We start from the raw sequence: 18,356 nt of genomic DNA on the forward strand, positions 1-18,356 counted from the left end.
TTCTCGTTCCAGACAAACTTATTCAGTCCACTTTGCCATTCTTTCAGTTGTTTATCACTTTTAAGCACCGGAATCATTTGAAACAAAAAAAGAAATCTTGGCAAAATGTTCATCTTAACTGCTGCTATTCTTCCAAGTAAGGACAGCTGCAGTTTTTTCCAAGTCTCTTCTCTGGATCGAAGCGGTTCTAACAGGCAGCGGGGCTGGCGGTCCAAAAACGGGACCGTCTTTCGTCGGCAGGAAGCAAACCGGAAGTCTACAGGTCCACTACTGACATGGTATTTTCCCTTAGACAGTTGCAGGAGAAATGCAGGGAACAAAGACAGATTTTCCTTGAAAGCAAGGTTGATATTCTTACCCGCACAAACTTTTATGTTACAAGTATTGACAACCCTATTAGTTTTAGATTGTTGGAGACAAAAATGTTCTTTATCAATTAACTCTCTTTCCCCATTGTTTAGTTTAAATGTTTCTCCAGAAAATCCCTGAATGTAATGCCGAGTAACTCAGTCCCTTTCTTTGATGGATGCAAACTATCTCTTTTGTACATCTTTTCATCAGACCGCCTGCAGACATCATGACTAATATAACCAATATCAGGGTTCCGACGGATGCCCTAATTAAATCATGAGTCTCAAGCCAAGCTTCAAACGAAATCCAGTTAGTTATTAGGAGTTTCACATTGGCACGTTCCCAAGTGAAGCCAGCTCTGACCCTATGTAATTTACACTCCAATTATGACCGTTTCCCCCTCCCCCCCAGGGTGTGTCATCAATCACATTCGCCATCGGAGCAATTTCACGGGTTATAGAATGTGCATCTGTCTTTGGCTGCTGTGCCATTTCGCCGGTTTCCCATCCCCCCTGGCCTAAGCCCCCTGGCTCCCCTCACTTCCTGAAGGCAACCTGTACAAAGCAAAAACAATTTGAGTAAAGGTATAGATTTTAGGGTTGCAACCCCCACAGGCTTGTTTGGGTTGTCTGTGTGGAATTTTGCTATGAGGCGGTCAGCCTGGATGTTCCTACTCTTTACCCAGGATGCCTCTGATAAGGGGTAGCCCTTCCACTTGATTAAGTATTGGAGCTGTCTCCTGTGCCACCTCAAGTCGAGGATTCGCTGTAATGGGTTTGGCCCCCTATGACCATGGGGTCCGGGGGCTCACGGGGTAGTGGCCTCAGGGTTGATCTGACCACAGGTTTTAAGAGGCTACTATGGAATACCGGATGTATCTTCCCTAGCAGTCAGGGCAACTTTAATTGCATCGTGACTGGGTTGATGATCTTTACTATGGGGAATGGTCCCATAAACTTTGGCCCCAGTTTCTTGCTGGGGAGTTTTAACCTCAGGTATTTTGTGGAGAGGTAGACCTCCCCCACCTGGAATGGCCGTTGCGGGGCTTGGTGTTTGTCTGCCTGTTTCTTATAAGTTTGCACCGCTTTAGCTAGCGCTTTCTAGACATTCTCCCAGGTTGCTGCCGGTCAAGCTGACTGAGGAGGGGGTGTCCCTTGGATATTCAGGCATTGGGACGAAGTCCATGCCGCTCACTACTTTGAACAGAGTTAGTCCTGTGCTACTGTGAACAGCATTATTGTACGTGACCTCAGCGAAAGGCAGGAGGTTCGCCCAATTGGACTGCTGATAGTTCACGTAACACCTCAGGTACTGTTCTACCATAGCATCCAGTCTTTCTGCCCCCCCCCCCCATTGGTACTCAGATGAAAAGCTGAGCTAAGGCCTTGGGACGACCCAGTGGACTGCAGGAACTCCCTCCAGAACTTTACCGTGAACTGGACCCCTCTGTCTGAGATAATTCTCTGTGGCACTCCATGCAGGCGGTAGATGTGCTTCAGGAACAGTTTGGCTAGCTGCTGGGCTGAGGGTAGTCCGCTGCAGGGTATGAAGTATGCCTGCTTGGAGAAAAAGTCTATTACAGTCCAGATCACCGTGTTCCCCCCACTTTTTGGCAACTCCACTATAAAGTCCATTGCGATTTCTTCCCATGGTCTCGGTTCTGCTACCGGTTGCAGCAGTCGGGGGGGGGGTCTGGTCGTTTCTTCATTGCGGTGCAGCTGGTGCAACTTTTCACATAACTGTCCACATCTTTCTTTATGCCAGGCCACCAGAATTGCCTCCGTGCTAAGTGTAAAGTCTTCAGTAACCCGAAGTGGTCTGCCGGTTTGAAGTCATGACTCCTCTGGAGGATTAGGGTGCGTAAGGATTCTGGAACATAGAGTTTCGTCCCTTTCCATGCTAGGTCATCTCTTTTTGTCAAGATGTGTTGGTTGTCTCGGAACCAGCGGTCTGCTAGCAGTTTGGTTTTGAGTTTCGTGGTTAGATCGCTTGCGGGTTGGTTTTGCCTGTCGCAGCGTTGTCGTCTGGTGATCACTTGGGCGGCTGTTTGGGTAGGGGGAATGATAGCGTCTACTACCTCCTCTCATTCGCATTTGTAATGGGGCATGCGGGAGAGGGCGTCAGCTAGAAAGTTCCTCCTGCCTGTGATGTGCTTTAGCACAAAGTCAAACCGGTTGAAGTATTGAGCCCAGTGGACTTCTTTAGGCGATAGTTTTTGCTGGGTCCAGTTTTCGCCTCCAGATTTTTGTGGTCAGTCCAGACTTCAAAGGTCTCTGCCCCCCTTCCAGCAGGTGGCGCCAGGTGAGCTTGCAGGTGGTGTAGGTGCAGGGCTGTAGGTTTCCTTGGCTATTTCTTTGGAGTAGCATTGCTCCCACTGCCACGTCGCTGGCATCTGCTTGGATGACGAATGGTTGTTCGGGGTCAGGATGCTTCAGCACTGGTTTTTTGCAAAAAGTTCTTTTAGTGTTTTGAATGCCTTTTGGCAGGTTAGGTCCCACTGTAGGGGTTGTCCCAGGCGAGGTTTTGTTCCTAGGTTTTAGGAGGTCCATCATGGGTTTGGCAATCTTTGGGAAGGAGGGGATGAATTGCCTGTAGAAATTTGCGTACCCTAGGAAGCTTTGTAGCTGTCTGCGGGTGCGAGGGGGCTGCCAGCCTAGGACGGCTTGTACTTTGGGTGGGTCCATCTCTATGGCATCATTTGAAACTTGGTAGCCCAGGTAGTCTAGCCATGCATGGTGAAATTCGCATTTTGATAGCTTGACGTACAGGTTGGCTGCCAGAGGTTTTTCCAGTACCTGGTGGACTAGGGGTATGTGGTCATTCATGGTCTCAGTGTAGATGAGGATATTGTTCAGGTAGACGAGGACCCCATTATAGAGGTCCTTGTGCAGCACCTCGTTTATTAACTGCATGAACACCGCTGGGGCCACCTGCAGTCCGAAAGGCATCACTTTGAATTGGAAACTCCCTAGGGGGCAGTTGAATACTGTTTTCCATTCATCTCCCTCCCTGAGATGAATCACACTCGGCCTCACTGAATACTTCCACGAGGTCCTGATATTCTCTCGGGATCTGTTTGGCCTCTGGGGTTTTGTCGGAGGTGGCTGCCAGTTTTTCTGGTGGGCCCTTTGGGAGGGTTCCCTGCGTGGGCGGTGCTTCTATTTGCTGGTGTGGAGGGGGTTGGGGTCCCCTTGCTATCCTCAGCCTTCGGCTGCCCCTTGCCACCAGATCATCGGGCCCCACTTGTCTTGCCAGGAGAGTCCCAGTATAACTGTATTTTGGGGGCTATTATGAATCGAATTACTTCCCAGTGATTCCCTAGCTCTAGCTTCACTGTTTCAGTCAGGTGGGTGGCATAGGCTCCTCCCAATAGGGACCCATCGACCTGTTCGAACGGGATCGGGTGGGCCAGCCTTTTCGCTCTAATCCCCAGTTTGAGGACCATGGTTAGGTTGATCAAGCATCTAGTGCAGCCTGAGTCTATTAGGGCTTGAAAAGTCCCCTGGGTTCCTGTTTTTGGGGCTGTGAGGCGTATTGGGAAAAAGAAAGGGTGGGCCGGTTCACTCACCATTGGGTAATTTTCGCCCTTGTCCTCGCTGTCGTGGGATTCTGGTGACTGGTCATCATTGCCTGTGCATAGGGACTACTCAGAGGGCTGAAAAAGTGATTTTTGACCGGTCCTTGCACTTTTGACTGGTCCTCGCACTTACGACCATCCTCACATTTTACGTTTTGCGCCCTATTTTGTCACTGTGGTGAAGAGAAGCAGTTGTGAAATGAGTGACACAGTTGTTAAGAATGCTGAAACGGGCATAAATGTGAGGATGGTCATAAGTGTGAGGACCGGTCAAAAGTGCAAGGACTAGTCAGAAATGACTTTTTTCAGCCCTCTAAGTAGTCCCTATCTACATAGCCACGGCCACCCCGGTCACATGACCAGCTAGCCATGCCCACCCGGTCACATGACCACCAAGCCACGCCCCCAAATAAGCCACACCCACAGAACCAGTTGTTAGAAAAATTGAATCCCACCACTGTATGTAAGCCTCTATGTCCTTCTTCATCTTTGGCCACCAGAACTACCTCTTCACTAGATGGAGAGTCTTTACACATTCAAAATGCCCTGCTGCCCTAGCATCATGACTCTGCTGTAGGATTAGAGTCCTCTGGCTCAGTGGTCACCAACAGGTGGTCCGCGGACCACTGGTGGTCCGTGAGAAAATTTTGGTAGTCCGCAAAGAAATCGTTGCATTTCTCTTGTGGAGCCCAGCCAAGGTTTCCTGCGCTGCTCGCACTTCAGCGCTTTGACTCCCAGAGACAGGATGGGGTCCTTCCTGCCGCCTGTTAGCAGAGAGAAGCAGCCAGAGTCAACCCTCGCTTTGCTGTCCATTGCAGACGCTAGATCAGCCCCCTGCAAACTCTTGTCTCTCAAGGAGTACTCGCTGAAGAGGCATGGGAAACTTTGTCTGGGCTCCTCAAGAGGCGAGAGTTTGAAGGGGGCTGATCTAGCATCTGCAATGGACAGCAAAGTCAGGGTTGACTCCGGCTGCTTCCCTCTGCTGTAGTGCTTCCTGGATGTGGTTTACCGCTCTGAGCCCCAAGTGCCCCCTCATCAGTCCCCCGCAAGCAGCTCCCCTCCAGCCGGCAGGTCGAGCCCAGCACCGGCTCTCGTATGCCAAGCCAAGCCCTTTGTCTACTTCAAGCCATCCCCCATCAGGGGGACCCCACAAAGCCCTCACCACCCCTTCCATCCTTCTGCCCCCGGCCAGCCTTTTGGATGAGGTGGAAATACTGGATCTTCAGAGGTTGGGTGGCTACGGCCGGGAAGAAAAGGAAGAAGAGAAGCAGCAGTTCCAGGAGGAGGAGGAGGAGGAAGAAACCTCCCCCCCTCCTCCTCCTGGAGATATCTTTGAGGTATCTTTGCCTGACTTTTCCATACAAAGCCAACTGGCTCTTTCCCCTTCTTTCCCTGTGGCTCTTTCTGGGGAAAAAAAAAAAAGATCCCTTCCTCTTTTTGTATCCAGCTGGCGCTTTCCAAAGCTGGCTTTTCCAGTGTTAGCTGCCCAAATCCCCTTTGATTGTGATTTTTTAAAATTATTATTTACATCAGCCGTCCCTTTCTGGACATCACCGGGCTTTAAAGACTTCTCTTTGTATTAGATTGGTGGATAAATCCCAGGCATGAATATGCCTATGTATTTAAAATGGGAATGAGCAGAAATTCTTAAAAGAAATTTAGCATGAAGTGGGGGAACTGAGATTTGTTAGCTTTGCTTTCTTTGCTGCATTGCCTTGATTATGTTGTGCAAAAACTAATAATGGTGCACCCGTTAAGATTCTAAGTTGATGCTGATTAAATTTAAAATAGGACAGTTATGAACAGTGTACTGTAATGTAGGGAAGAAATGATAAAATGGAAAAAAGCTGTAGTGCTTCCTGGATGCGGTTTACCACTCTGAGCCCCAAACTTCAGGAGACAAGGGCTGCCTTGGTGCCACCAGCTGGCACAAATATACCGTGGTGAAGGCGGAATGCTGATTCCATGCAAATGCAAGTAGCACTTCACTCCTGCACCTTCCAGCCATTGCCACCGTCACTTCAGCCCACTCCCCCCCCCCCCCGGTAACAGCACCATTATCTCATTCAGGCCAGCAAGGGCTGTGCTCCTATTAGCATGTTGCACCACCTGCAAAGTTGCACATTGCGCATGCCACACCCTATGGTGGAGATTTCCAGCCCCACCATGGCCTGGTCCCATATTCCAGAGCTGTGGTAGTCACAGGACTGGCCCTTTGGTCATCCCGGAGCAGCTCCTCCACCCGGGTGCACTGGCCTGCCAGGGAGCAGGCAGCTCCTCTGCAGGCCGGTGCACCCAGGTGGAGGAGCTGCTCCGGGATGACCAAAGGGCCAGTCCTGTGACTACCACAGCTCTGGAATATGGGACTGACTTTCCCACCAATGTCAGCAAGCCACCGTCAGTCTGCTTTCCTTCACTCAGATTGACCAAGCTTCTTCTTTTTTTTTTTTTTAATTTTTTATTGAAAATTATTAAAAAATACAGAAAAAAAATATAATAATATGGATAGAATTGCAGAGAGTAATATAATACATATAGAGTTTTAAAGTATCAATTTTCGCCTAGAGAAAGTACAAACTTCCATTAAGCTAACTCATCAAAAGAAAGAAAAGTTTAACCAGAAAAAAAATTCTCAATTGTCTTGCAATACTCCTGTAAATATTTACCCACGTTCACATCAAGGTTAATATTTTCATTCTTCTTAAGATTTCTTTTTTTGCAGCCAAGCATACCATCTGTCCCAGCTCCTATATAACCCCGACTCTTGTCTATCTCGCAAAAGTCCAGTAAGTTTGTCTGCTTCTGCACAGTCCATGATCTTTGCAATTAACGTAGCCTCCGATGGGATATTTTTGGATTTCCATTCTTGCGCGAACGAGATCCTGGCTGCAATGATGATGTGGAGAGCGAGATACCAATTAGATTTGTTTAAGTTCTCTGGTTTCATGCCTAGTAAAAACGTTTCCGGGTTCAAATCTATTCTACATCCTATGATTTCTAAAATCCATTTTTGAATTCTAGCCCAATATTCTTTTGCTCGGGGACAGGAGATTGACCAAGCTTCTTGAGAGAAGGAATGCAAAAGAGGTTTCCAGGCTGTGTGCCTGGAGCAGGCACTTTCTCTCGCGCCTCCCACCTGAACGCCTCACAGAAGCAGACAGGTGGGCCCAAAAGGCGACTGAGCCTCCCCCCCCAGTGGTCCACAGGATTTAAAATTATGAGTTTGGTGGCCCCTGAGGTCCAAAAGGTTGGAGACCCCTGCTCTGGCTAGCTAGGACATACACCTTATTCCCCATCCATGCCAGTCCCTCCTTTAACAACAGATCGCCTCTATGCTGTTGAAACCACTTATTGTCTACAAAAGCATCTCTCAATAGTTGTGTTAGATCTTTGGCTGGTTGCAACAGTGATGTCCTCTGCTGCCTAATGAGGGCTGGCACTGTGAATTGTCTGGATGGGATGATGGAGTTAACTACTTCCTTTTGGGCACTGTTGTACTGTGGCATCTGGGAAAGAGCGTACGCCAGGAAATCCCCTCCTCCCGGTAGGTAGTGAAGGGTGAAATTGAAATGGTTGAAGTATTGAGCCCACTGGACTTGCTTAGGTGACAGTTTCTGGGGGGCTCTCAATGCTTCCAGGTTCTTATGGTCTGTCCATACTTCAAATGGAATCTTACTGCCTTCAAGGAACTGCCTCCACATTAGGAGGGCCCATCGGACCGTGTAGGTTCCTTTCTCCCAAATAGCCCATCGCCTTTCAGTTTCAGAAAGTTTGCAGAATATATAGGTGCAGGGCTGCAGCTCCCCCTTGGCATTCTTCTGAAGCAAGACTATGTCTACGGCTACATCACTAACATCTGCCTATATCACAAAAGGCTCATCTGGGTCAGGGTGTTTTAGGACCAGTTCCACAGCAAAGAGGCACTTTAGCTTCTCGAATGCGGCTTGGCACTTGAGAGAGGTTGACCAGGCTTGGGTTTCACACACACACACCTACTATTTTCAGCAAGTTTGTAATCGGCAGGGCTATCTGGGTGAACATAGGGATGACTTGGCAGTAGAAGTTTACAAAGCTGAGGAAACTGCAACTGCCTCCTGGTTCAAGGGGGTTCCCATTCTCATATCGCCTTCACTTTACTGGGCTCCATCTTCACCCCCTCTCGAAATGTAGTACCCCAGGTAGTTTAGGCTGGTTTTGTGAAAATCTCAGACAGCTTGGCATAAAGTTGGACTTTCTATAGTTTCTCGAGTATCACCCTGATCAGTTTCACATGATCTTCTTTGGTCTTGGTATAAATTAATATATCGTTCAGGTATACCAAGACCCCTTTGTACAGGTGCTCATGCAAAACCTCGTTTATCAGCTGCATGAACACAGCAGGTGATCCCTTCAATCCAAATGGCATCACTCGAAACTGGTAGCAACCCAGGGGGCAATTAAATACCATCTTCCACTCATCCCCCTACTTAATGCTCACTCTGTAGTATGCCTCTCCCAAGTCCAACTTTGTAAAGATCCTCCCTTTGGCCAGATAGCCTAGCATGTCTGTCATTAGCAGGAGGGGGTACATATTTTCCATGCAGATACAGTTCACCCCCCACCCCCTATAATCTACACACAGTGTAGACCCATCCTTCTTTTCTTTGAAAAGCACGGGGGTAGTCATCCTCAATTTCGCCAGCTGGATAAACCCCTTAGCTAAGTTTTTGTCTATAAATCCCCAGAGTTATTCCATTTCCTTGGGTGTCATCGAGTACATCTTTGGTTTGAGCAGCTTGGCCCCTGGCACAATCTCGACTGCACAGTCTGTAGGTTGGTGGGGTGGGAGTGCATCTGAGATACTTGGCCACTCAATGGCTGTCCTTTCTGCAGCAGAAGCAAGCTCCTCGGCTTTGGTGAGTCTTCCCTCCTATTGTGACCTAGGTCCAAGTAGTTATTACCAGACACGATCAGTCCTAAACAAACATATTTTATTAGAACAGCTGAGAATTACTTCATTCTCATCTTAGTTCAAATTAAGTCCAAAACAAATTCTTCATAAACAGTCCTTCGGCTTTATCACCAACCTTTGTCTTCTTTGGCACCCTGCCAAAGGCTTTTCTTGGCAAAAGTTCAGAAGCAAGAGATGCTGACAAGAAACAAATGTAGCAACATTGCTTTCCTACAAAGATCCCAAGAGCCATTGCTGCTCTTTTAAGCCTTCTGGGAGGGGCCAATCATCTCCTAGCCTTACTCCTGATTCATCCTTTTTGCTTTAGCTGCTCTTGCCTTCTGGCAGCTCTTTGCATGCATGCACTAGGAACAGGCTCCTCCTGTTCCTCTGCCTCTCTGCTATATGCCTCTGGAGGCTCCGGAGTCCGCGCATCGCTTCCAGATGGCCCTGGTCCCATCTCTGCCTCCGACGCAGAGCCCTCATCTGGGCTGAAGAGGTTGTAGGGAAAAAAATGCTTTTAAAAGTCTCTGATGATCCCAGCTGAGCCGCGCGATCATCAGAGGCTTTTTTTTTTACTTTTAAAAGCATTTTTTGGCCAAAGAGGTTGTAGAAAAAAAGATTTTAAAAGAAAAAAAAAAAGCCTCTGATGATCGCGCGGCTCAGCTGGGCATGAGGGGGGGAGGCACAAGGATTTTTGCTACTGGTTCTCTGAACCACCCGCCGCCATCGCTACTGGATTGGGCGATCTGGTCCGAACCGGGAGCATTTCACCCCTGCTTTACCGGGTCCAGCAGAAGAGGTGTCCCTGGATGTCAGGCCGAAGGAGCGCCCAGTTATGGGCCAGGGGCATCTGAAAGGCCAGGAGAGTTTGGCATCTGGCCAGGGTGGAGTAGGGGAGTGGTGGTTGGGGCTTTTTGTTGTGGCTCCGTCCTCCGAGCCTATCTTATCGGAGGGAGAAGGCTCCGAACATGAAGGAGAGGAGTCGGCCAGGCCTCCCTCTCCAGGCTCCTCCTCTCTGGCACTGCCTCAGGTGCCGGTCGAGGAAGAGGAGATTAGCCAGGAGCCAGGTGTCTCCGATGATAGCGATGGAGGTGATCTGTCATTCCTGGATCCACGCCAACGAAGGCGTGTCTCGGCTTGTCATTCGTTCAGAACGGTTCAAACGGTTGCAGCAGTTGAGGAGGCGTGCCAGGGATTAGGCTGAGTCACTGGACCACACCCCAGAGACTATATAAGAGAGTGTGGTGGCCATTTAAGACTCTGTGACGGACAAAAACTAACTCTGGCTAGTCACTTTGAACAACGCTTAAATCTGCTGAAGGTTTCTTGTTTTGAACTGGACTATTTGCAAACTGTGTGTATTTCTGTTTATCTGGTGAAGGGATATTAAGTAAAAGCACTTGGCAGTCGGTGCTTGTATTGCTGCCAAGTTTCTGATAAACAAACTGTGCGTGCCAAATGCTTCCTTTAACCCTCAGCTGGCTGTGTGTGTGTGTGTGGAGACGGGGACAGAACATCTTGTCCGTCATCCAACACAAACCATCATTAACCCACGATGGACCAACAGCTGCAGCAGCAGGTACAGCAGATGCTAGAGGCCAATCAGCTTCTGCAGCAGCAAGTGGCACAGCTAACTGCTCAACTTGCTTTGGGAAATGCTCCTGCAGCTCCCCCTCCTTCCCCTCCCTGTCTGAGATGCCCAGTGAACGTGCCAGATAGGTTTTCGGGGCAGCAGGAGATGTTCCCGGCCTTCATGGGACAATGCCAACTTTTCAGGCCGGAGGACTTTCCGGATGACCGGGCTCGGGTGGCATTTGTGATCAGCTCCCTCTCTGGCTCTGCTGCCCGATGGGCCACGCCCCTGTTGCTGCAAAACAGCCCGTTGCTTTTGGACTATCAGGGCTTTTTGCAACACCTGCGCATGATGTATGAAGACCCCCTCTGGGTGCAGACGGCAGCGAGGCGCATTAAGGACCTCCGCCAAGGGAAGCGCCCCCTGCAGGACTATATTGCGGAGTTCCGACTTCTAGGCCAGGATTCGGCTTGGAATGAGGCGGCGCTGATGAATGCCTTCCAGGACGGCCTCTCCGACGAGCTGCATGACGAGCTGGTTTGCGTAGAGGCGCCACAGACCCTCGACGCGCTGGTGACCCAATGCCTGCGCATCGACGCCCGCCTTCAACGGCGACGGCCCCGTCGGGCCCTTCCGGAACCACCGACAGCTTCGGCACCCCCCGCGTTTTGTACCGACAGCGCCCCGGACCACACCGCGCTTTGTGGCGACGGCTGAGGAGCCCATGGAGCTCGGAGCAGCCAGACCTCAACTGACGGCCCAGGAGCGGATGCGGAGACGCCAAGGGGGTTGTGCCTCTATTGCTGCGAGGCTGGACATTTTGCCGCCTCGTGTCCCAGGAAGCGAAGTGGAGCGCTCAAGCCTGTTCTGGAGTCTCGGCGTGACCAGCCGGGAAACGGGCCAGGCCTGGCCTAGGGGAAACCCTGGGCCAGGCACGTGACTGTGCCCCGCCGGAGTCGGCGGCTGTGGACTGTGAGCCCCCTCGGCACCTGATTTTGAACACCCGGGTGTTGTTTATTATTTATTTTATTTATTTATTTTATTATTCAAATTTCTATACCGCCCTTCTCCTTTCGGACTCAGGGCGGTGAACAGCCAAAATAAAACATTTATACATAAAGTACGATTAAAAATAGATTTAAAATAATTAAATTTGGCCCATAGTTTAAAATTTATCAATTTAAAATCCATATTAAAATTTAAAATCAACCATAAAATCATAAAATCAAGAGAGACCGGCTAACTGAAAGAGATGAGTTTTTAGGGCCCGACGAAAAGTCCGGAGGTCGGAGATCACTCGTATCTCTGGGGGTAGATTGTTCCAAATGGTAGGTGCCACCACAGAGAAGGCTCTCCTCCTGGGGGTCGTCAGCCGGCATTGTCTAGCCAACGTTGGCCAACCGGTCGGAGGGGCTTCAGGCGCACGCGCTGGTGGACTCGGGGGCCACCACGAACTTCATGGATCAGGCCTTTGTGGCCCATTTCAAAGTCCCCTTGGTTCCGCTGGACCCTCCGTTGTGGGTCGAGACTATCGATGGGCGGGAACTCGTGGTGGGGCCCATCAAATTCGCTACCCAGCCCTTGCGCCTTGCCATTGGGAATCATGAGGAGGCGATCCAGTTTTACGTGACGACGGACCTGCACTTTCCCTTGGTCCTGGGGATGGCCTGGCTTCGGGCGCACGATCCTCAGGTGGCATGGTCAAGAAATGCCATCTCGTTCCCGAGCCTGCAGTGTGTTGACCACCTCCGCCACACCTGTGCCGGCCAGGACGTCTCCGCCCCGAACGTCTCCTTGCCTCCGGAGCTGACGTCCTTCGCCGACGTGTTCAGCGAGAAGGAGGTGGACCGCTTGCCCCCGCACCGACCCTACGACTGCGCGGTGGACCTGCGGCCCAACGCGCCCCTGCCCTCGGGACGCCTGTACTCCATGTCGGAGCCCGAGCTGGCCGCCTTACGGGACTTTCTGGAAAAGAACCTGGCCCGTGGGTTCATCCGGCCTTCGACCTCCCCGCTCTTGGCCCCGGTCCTCTTCATGAAGAAGAAGACGGGGGACTTATGCCTGTGTTGCGACTACCGACGCTTAAATGCCATCACAGTGCGGAATCGCTACCCCCTGCTGCTGATCCCGGTGCTGATGGAGAGGTTGCGGGAGGCCTCGATCTTCACTAAGCTCGAACTCCGAGGGGCCTACAACCTGGTGCGCGTGCGAGAGGGGGACGAGTGGAAGACAGCGTTCGGCACCCGGTACGGACACTTTGAGTATACCGTTATGCCGTTCGGGTTGACCAACGCCCCTGCAGTCTTCCAGCACTTGATGAACGACGTGTTCCGGGACATGCTGGACCGGTTCGTGGTGATCTACCTGGACGATATTTTGATCTATTCCCGGACCCAGGAAAGCCACCACCGCAGCAGCAGGCCTTCGAGATCCTCAAGCAGGCCTTCGTCACAGAGCCGGTCCTGAGGCATCCCGATCCACACCATCCGTTCGTGGTCGAGACGGATGCGTCCAACGTGGCGATTGGGGCGGTGCTGCTACAGGCTCCGGTGGATGGCGGCACTCTTTTTCCCTGCGCTTATTACTCCCAGAAACTCAACCCTTCTGAGCGCAACTACACCATCTGGGAAAAGGAGTTGCTGGCTATCAAGGCCGCGTTCGAGGCTTGGCGACATCATCTCGGGGCCCGATACCAGGTGGAGGTGCGGATGGACCATCAGAACCTGGAGCACCTCACCACGGCCAGGAAGTTGAACCAGCGGCAGATCCGGTGGTCGTTGCTTTTCACCCGGTTCAACTTCCACGTCACGTACATTCCGAGCAGCCTCAACCAGAGGGCGGACGCGCTATCCCGTAAGCCGGAATACTTTTGCCCCAAGGACTCCCTTTCCCCCCGGACGGTGCTGCCAGCGGAATCCTTGGCCGCGGTCCAGGAACCGGTGAACCTGCGGGCTCAGGTGCTGGAAGCGCAGCGACAGGATGACTGGTCGCAGCAGCGGAAAGCGGACGTTGGCCCCGCATCCCCATGGACCGTGGAGGAGGGCTTGCTCAGGCCCCGGGGTCGGCTGTACGTGCCCACGAGTCCGCTCCGAGCCCTCGTCATGAACCAGTGCCATGACAACCCTGCAGCGGGGCACTTCGACTTCTTTAAGACCTTGAACCTGGTGACGCGGACTTTTTGGTGGCCTCGGGTGCGGCACGACGTGCACACGTACGTGACATCCTGTGTGACGTGCCGACAGGCCAAAGCCGCGTCCGTGCCCCCTCCTGGACTCCTCCAGCCGCTGCCGACACCGGAGAGACCGTGGGGAGCCATCTCCATGGACTTCCTGACAGACCTGCCCCTATCCGCTACGTTCACGACCGTCCTTGTGGTGGATGCGCTCACAAAGATGGCACATTTCATCCCGTGCCGCGGCCTGCCCTCGGCCCGCACCACGGCTCGCCTGTTCCTGCAACACATCTTCCGCCTCCACGGCCTGCCGGACCGGGTGGTTTCGGACCGCGGGGCCCAATTCACGGCCCGCTTCTGGAAAAGCCTGATGGCCGCACTGGAGGTGCAGGTGTGCCTGTCGTCGTCGCACCATCCGGAGACTGACGGGGGCACAGATAAGGTCATCGGCATACTGGAGCAGTACCTCCGCTGTTTTGTCAACCAGCAGCAGGACACCTGGGCCGAGTACCTTCCCCTGGCGGAGTTCGCCTTTAACAACTCCTAACACACCTCCACCCAGATGACCCCGTTCCATGCCAACGTCGGATACCATCCACGGCTTTTCCCGTTGACAATCTTGGATTCCCCTGTTCCCGAGACCCAGGACTTCCTCGGAGCTGCAGGCGGTGCAGCAACTGCTGCGGCGGCAGCTGATCCGGGCGAAAGAGGATTATAAACGGGTCGCTGATCGCGCCCGCCGGACGACGCCACCGCTGGAAGTCGGAGATCGGGTGTGGCTGTCCACGAAACACCTCTCCACGGGCCGGCCGGTGAGGAAACTGGCCCACCGCTTTATCGGTCCCTTCCCTATCGAGGCGGTCATCAACCCGGTGGCCTACCGGTTGACTCTACCACGCACCATGCAGCTCCACCCCGTTTTCCATCGGTCCCTCCTGGTCCCTGAGGCCCCCACGAGCCATCTCCGCCGCCCGCTGACGCCTGCCCCCCCAGCTGCAGCTGACGAGGATGACACCTCGACGTACGAGGTGGACAGCATCCGGGACTCCCGTTGGCTGAAGGGGCGCTTCCAATACCTCATTGCCTGGAAGGGGTACGGGCCCGAGGATTTCACCTGGGTGGACGCGTCTGCCGTTCAGGCCCCTGACCTGGTATGGGCTTTTCATGAACAGTTCCCGTCCTGACCCCATCCCGACCGTCAGACCCGGGGGAAGGGCCCTGCGGTGGGGGATAGTGTTGTGGCTCCGTCCTCCGAGCCTATCTTATCGGAGGGAGAAGGCTCCTAACATGAAGGAGAGGAGTCGGCCAGGCCTCCCTCTCCAGGCCCCTCCTCTCTGGCACTGCCTCAGGTGCCGGCCGAGGAAGAGGAGATTAGCCAGGAGCCAGGTGTCTCCGATGATAGAGATGGAGGCAATCTGTCATTCCTGGATCCACGCCAACGAAGGCGTGATAAACGGTTGCAGCAGTTGAGGAGGCGTGCCAGGGATTAGGCTGAGTCACTGGACCACACCCCAGAGACTATATAAGAGAGTGTGGTGGCCATTTAAGACTCTGTGACGGACAAAAACTAACTCTGGCTAGTCACTTTGAACAACGCTTAAATCTGCTGAAGGTTTCTTGTTTTGAACTGGACTATTTGCAAACTGTGTGTATTTCTGTTTATCTGGTGAAGGGATATTAAGTAAAAGCACTTGGCAGTCGGTGCTCGTATTGCTGCCAAGTTTCTGATAAACAAACTGTGCGTGCCAAGTGCTTCCTTTAACCCTCGGCTGGCTGTGTGTGTGTGTGTGTGGAGACGGGGACAGAACACTTTTGGGGACTGTGGACTATCGGGCCCCACCACCCACAGGTCCTATGCTTACCCCATCTGGGGCCCATTTCTCCCAATGGAGAGAGAGGAGGATTTCAGAAGATGACTGGAGTTACTCCACAGCTGTGGGCAGCCAGACAATAGAGGTGCTGCAGGCCGCTGGTTTCAGGGACCCGGGCCATAGCAGTGGTTGGCAAGACACCAATGCGACGTGCCATCCTCTGCATGAGCCCCACCCTTCAGGAAGGGGTGCTAGCCATTTCTGGGTGCCCAGTACCATCAGACAGTATGAGACCCAGGGCCCCCTGAGAGTGACAGGCCAACGGTCAACACCAGAGGCAGCATGGGCTGCCCGTGCCATTTATGGCCTGTGTGAGGACGGGGAGAGGCCTTGGGGTTACGAGGGCCACACCCCTTTCACCCACACAGCAGCTGGGGCTGGACAGTTTCCTCTAGTGCTGGGGCATTGGGATCCACCGACTGTGCGGGCAACATTCAATGGTAGCCCAGATAAGGTAGCCCTGTTCATTGGACAGGTATTAAACCACATGGACAGATATGGCCACCCGTACACCTCACAGTGGGACATGATAATGGCAGTGATGGCAATGATGAAAGAGGAAGCTGCGGAGTGGGTGGCAGACGTATTTGGCGAGCATGCTGTGGAATTAGGGGACTTAGGCCTATTTTTGGCTGCCCTTCAAGAGAGATTTGAAGACAGCATCAGGTCCCAGCAAGCGGAGGGGGAGCTGTTGGCTGTAAGACAGAGGGGGAGGCCGGTGAAGGAATATATCAGGGACTTTTGTCGGCTGGCAGGCAAGGTGTGTGGCTGGCCAGAATGTTTAATGGTGCACCATTTTAAGGCAGGGCTTGACCGGACCTTGTGGCAGGCTTGTATGTGTCAGGAATCGCCTCATTGCTTAATGGCATGGTTTCAGACTGCAACAGAATTGGACGTAGAATTCAGGGATGACCGGCTGAAGAGGGAGTGGGGCGCTTGGGGTCAAAAGCCCCCACCTCGTTCCACTAGCTTCACTCCAAGAGCCCAACCAACTACAGTGAAAGCCCAATCCATGTCAGTACCTGGGATGGCCGCACCAGCTAGACTGCCCCTAACGTGTTTCCAGTGTGGAAAGCCAGGTCATCGGGCGGTGGAGTGCTCTGAGGCCGGCCCAAGGGTATCCGGCGGAAACGCCAGTGTGAGGCAAGGGGCTGCCAGGAAGAGCATTAAGACCTCTCCGGAGAAACTATGTGGAACTCAACAGACATCGCCAGTGACCCTGAGTGGGGGGTGGGTGGCTAGCCCGAATGGGGGATCAAATACCAGCGGGAGCAAGGAGGATGGAGAGTCCGACCCGATGGCGAGTATGCCAATCCAACCCTTTGTGATCCCAGTAGTGGTGGAAGCGCAGAGGAGAAGAATGTGCACAGCATTGGTAGATGTGGGATTCACTTGCTGCCTAATGAGCGCAGGTGTCACCACCAGTCTAGGGGTGAGGCTCCAAGAACTGTCCCGGCCCATCCGTTTTGAACAAATGGACGGTTCATTGCTGGGCGGCCAACCAGTCACACATGTTATGGAGAAGGTGGTCTTGGAGATAGGCACCCATCGTGAGGTCCTGCGGTTTGTGGTGGTTCTGAAAATAACAGAGGAAGTAGTCCTAGATTAGCATGGCTGGATAAATGGGGCCCAATGATTTGGTGGGGGTGGGGGTTGCCGAAATCTGCGGATAGGCCTTGAGCCCACCCCGCTGTCACATGAGGAGCATCCTCAAGCCCCGGACCTGAGACGGGACGGGAGGAGTACCATAGTGCAGTTGAAGGCAACAGGGGAGCTAATTTACCCTGAGGTGTATGCGGATTTGAAGGAGGTCTTTGGTGAAAGGGAATGTGACACCTTACCTCCCCACTGTACCACTGATTGTGGGATAGAGATCCTCCCTGGGGCTGCATTGCCAAAGCCCAAGATGTATTCAATGACCTCACAAGAACTAACAGAGATGAGGGCTTATATCAAAAAGAACCTGAAAAGAGGGTTCATCCAGCCAGCTAGATCCAGGATAGCCGCACCCATCCTTTTCAGGGAAAAGACAGAGGATTATGCTTATGTGTCGACTTTCGGGGAATCAATGCCGTGTGCGTAGAACATCTGTACCCCCTCCCGTTGATGAAGGACATGCTGGCCCGTTTGGCAGAGGGCCAGGTCTTCACCAAACTAGACCTCTGGGAGGCGTATTATAGAGTAAGGATCAAGACCGAGGACAAGTGGAAAACCGCCTAGGTTTAATTCCCCCTAGGAACTACCAGTTTAGGATTATGCCCTTTGGCCTGCAAGGAGCTCCCACTGTGTTCATGCAGCTCATCAACGAGGTGTTGCATGAACACTTGTATAACGGGGTACTTATCTATTTAGACAATATACTCATGTACACTAAGACTATGCAAGAACATGTCACCCTAGTGTGCCTCAAGTCCTCAAGAAGCTGTTAGCCACTCACTTGGACGTGAAACTGTCCAAGTGTGAGTTCCACAAGACCCGTTTGGACTACCTAGGGTTCCGTATCTCACCAAACGGGGTAGAGATGGACCCTGCAAAGGTTAAAGTGTTGGACTGGCAGGCACCCAAAACACGAAAACAACTACAAAGTTTCTTGGGTTTCGCCAACTTTTACTGCCAGTTCATCCCGTCTTTTGCCCAAGAAGTTCTGCTGCTTACTGACCTCTTAAAAACGAGACACCTGACCAGGAAGCCACATCCTGGTTGCCCGGTGCAATCGAAAACCAAGTGCCAGCAAGCATTCGAGCACCTAAAAGCCCTATTCGCGAAAGAGCCAGTTCTTCAACACCCAGAGCCGTCTAGGCCTTTTGTGGTTCAAGCTGACGCCAGTGATGTGGCGGTAGCAGCAGTCCTTCTGCAGATGAACGGGGAGGGGGCACTTC

This window comes from Pituophis catenifer, unplaced genomic scaffold (assembly GCF_029215685.1).
Source record: "Pituophis catenifer annectens isolate HBS135680 unplaced genomic scaffold, rPitCat1.0.hap2 SCAF_5, whole genome shotgun sequence".
Classification (NCBI taxonomy): Eukaryota; Metazoa; Chordata; class Lepidosauria; order Squamata; family Colubridae; genus Pituophis; species Pituophis catenifer.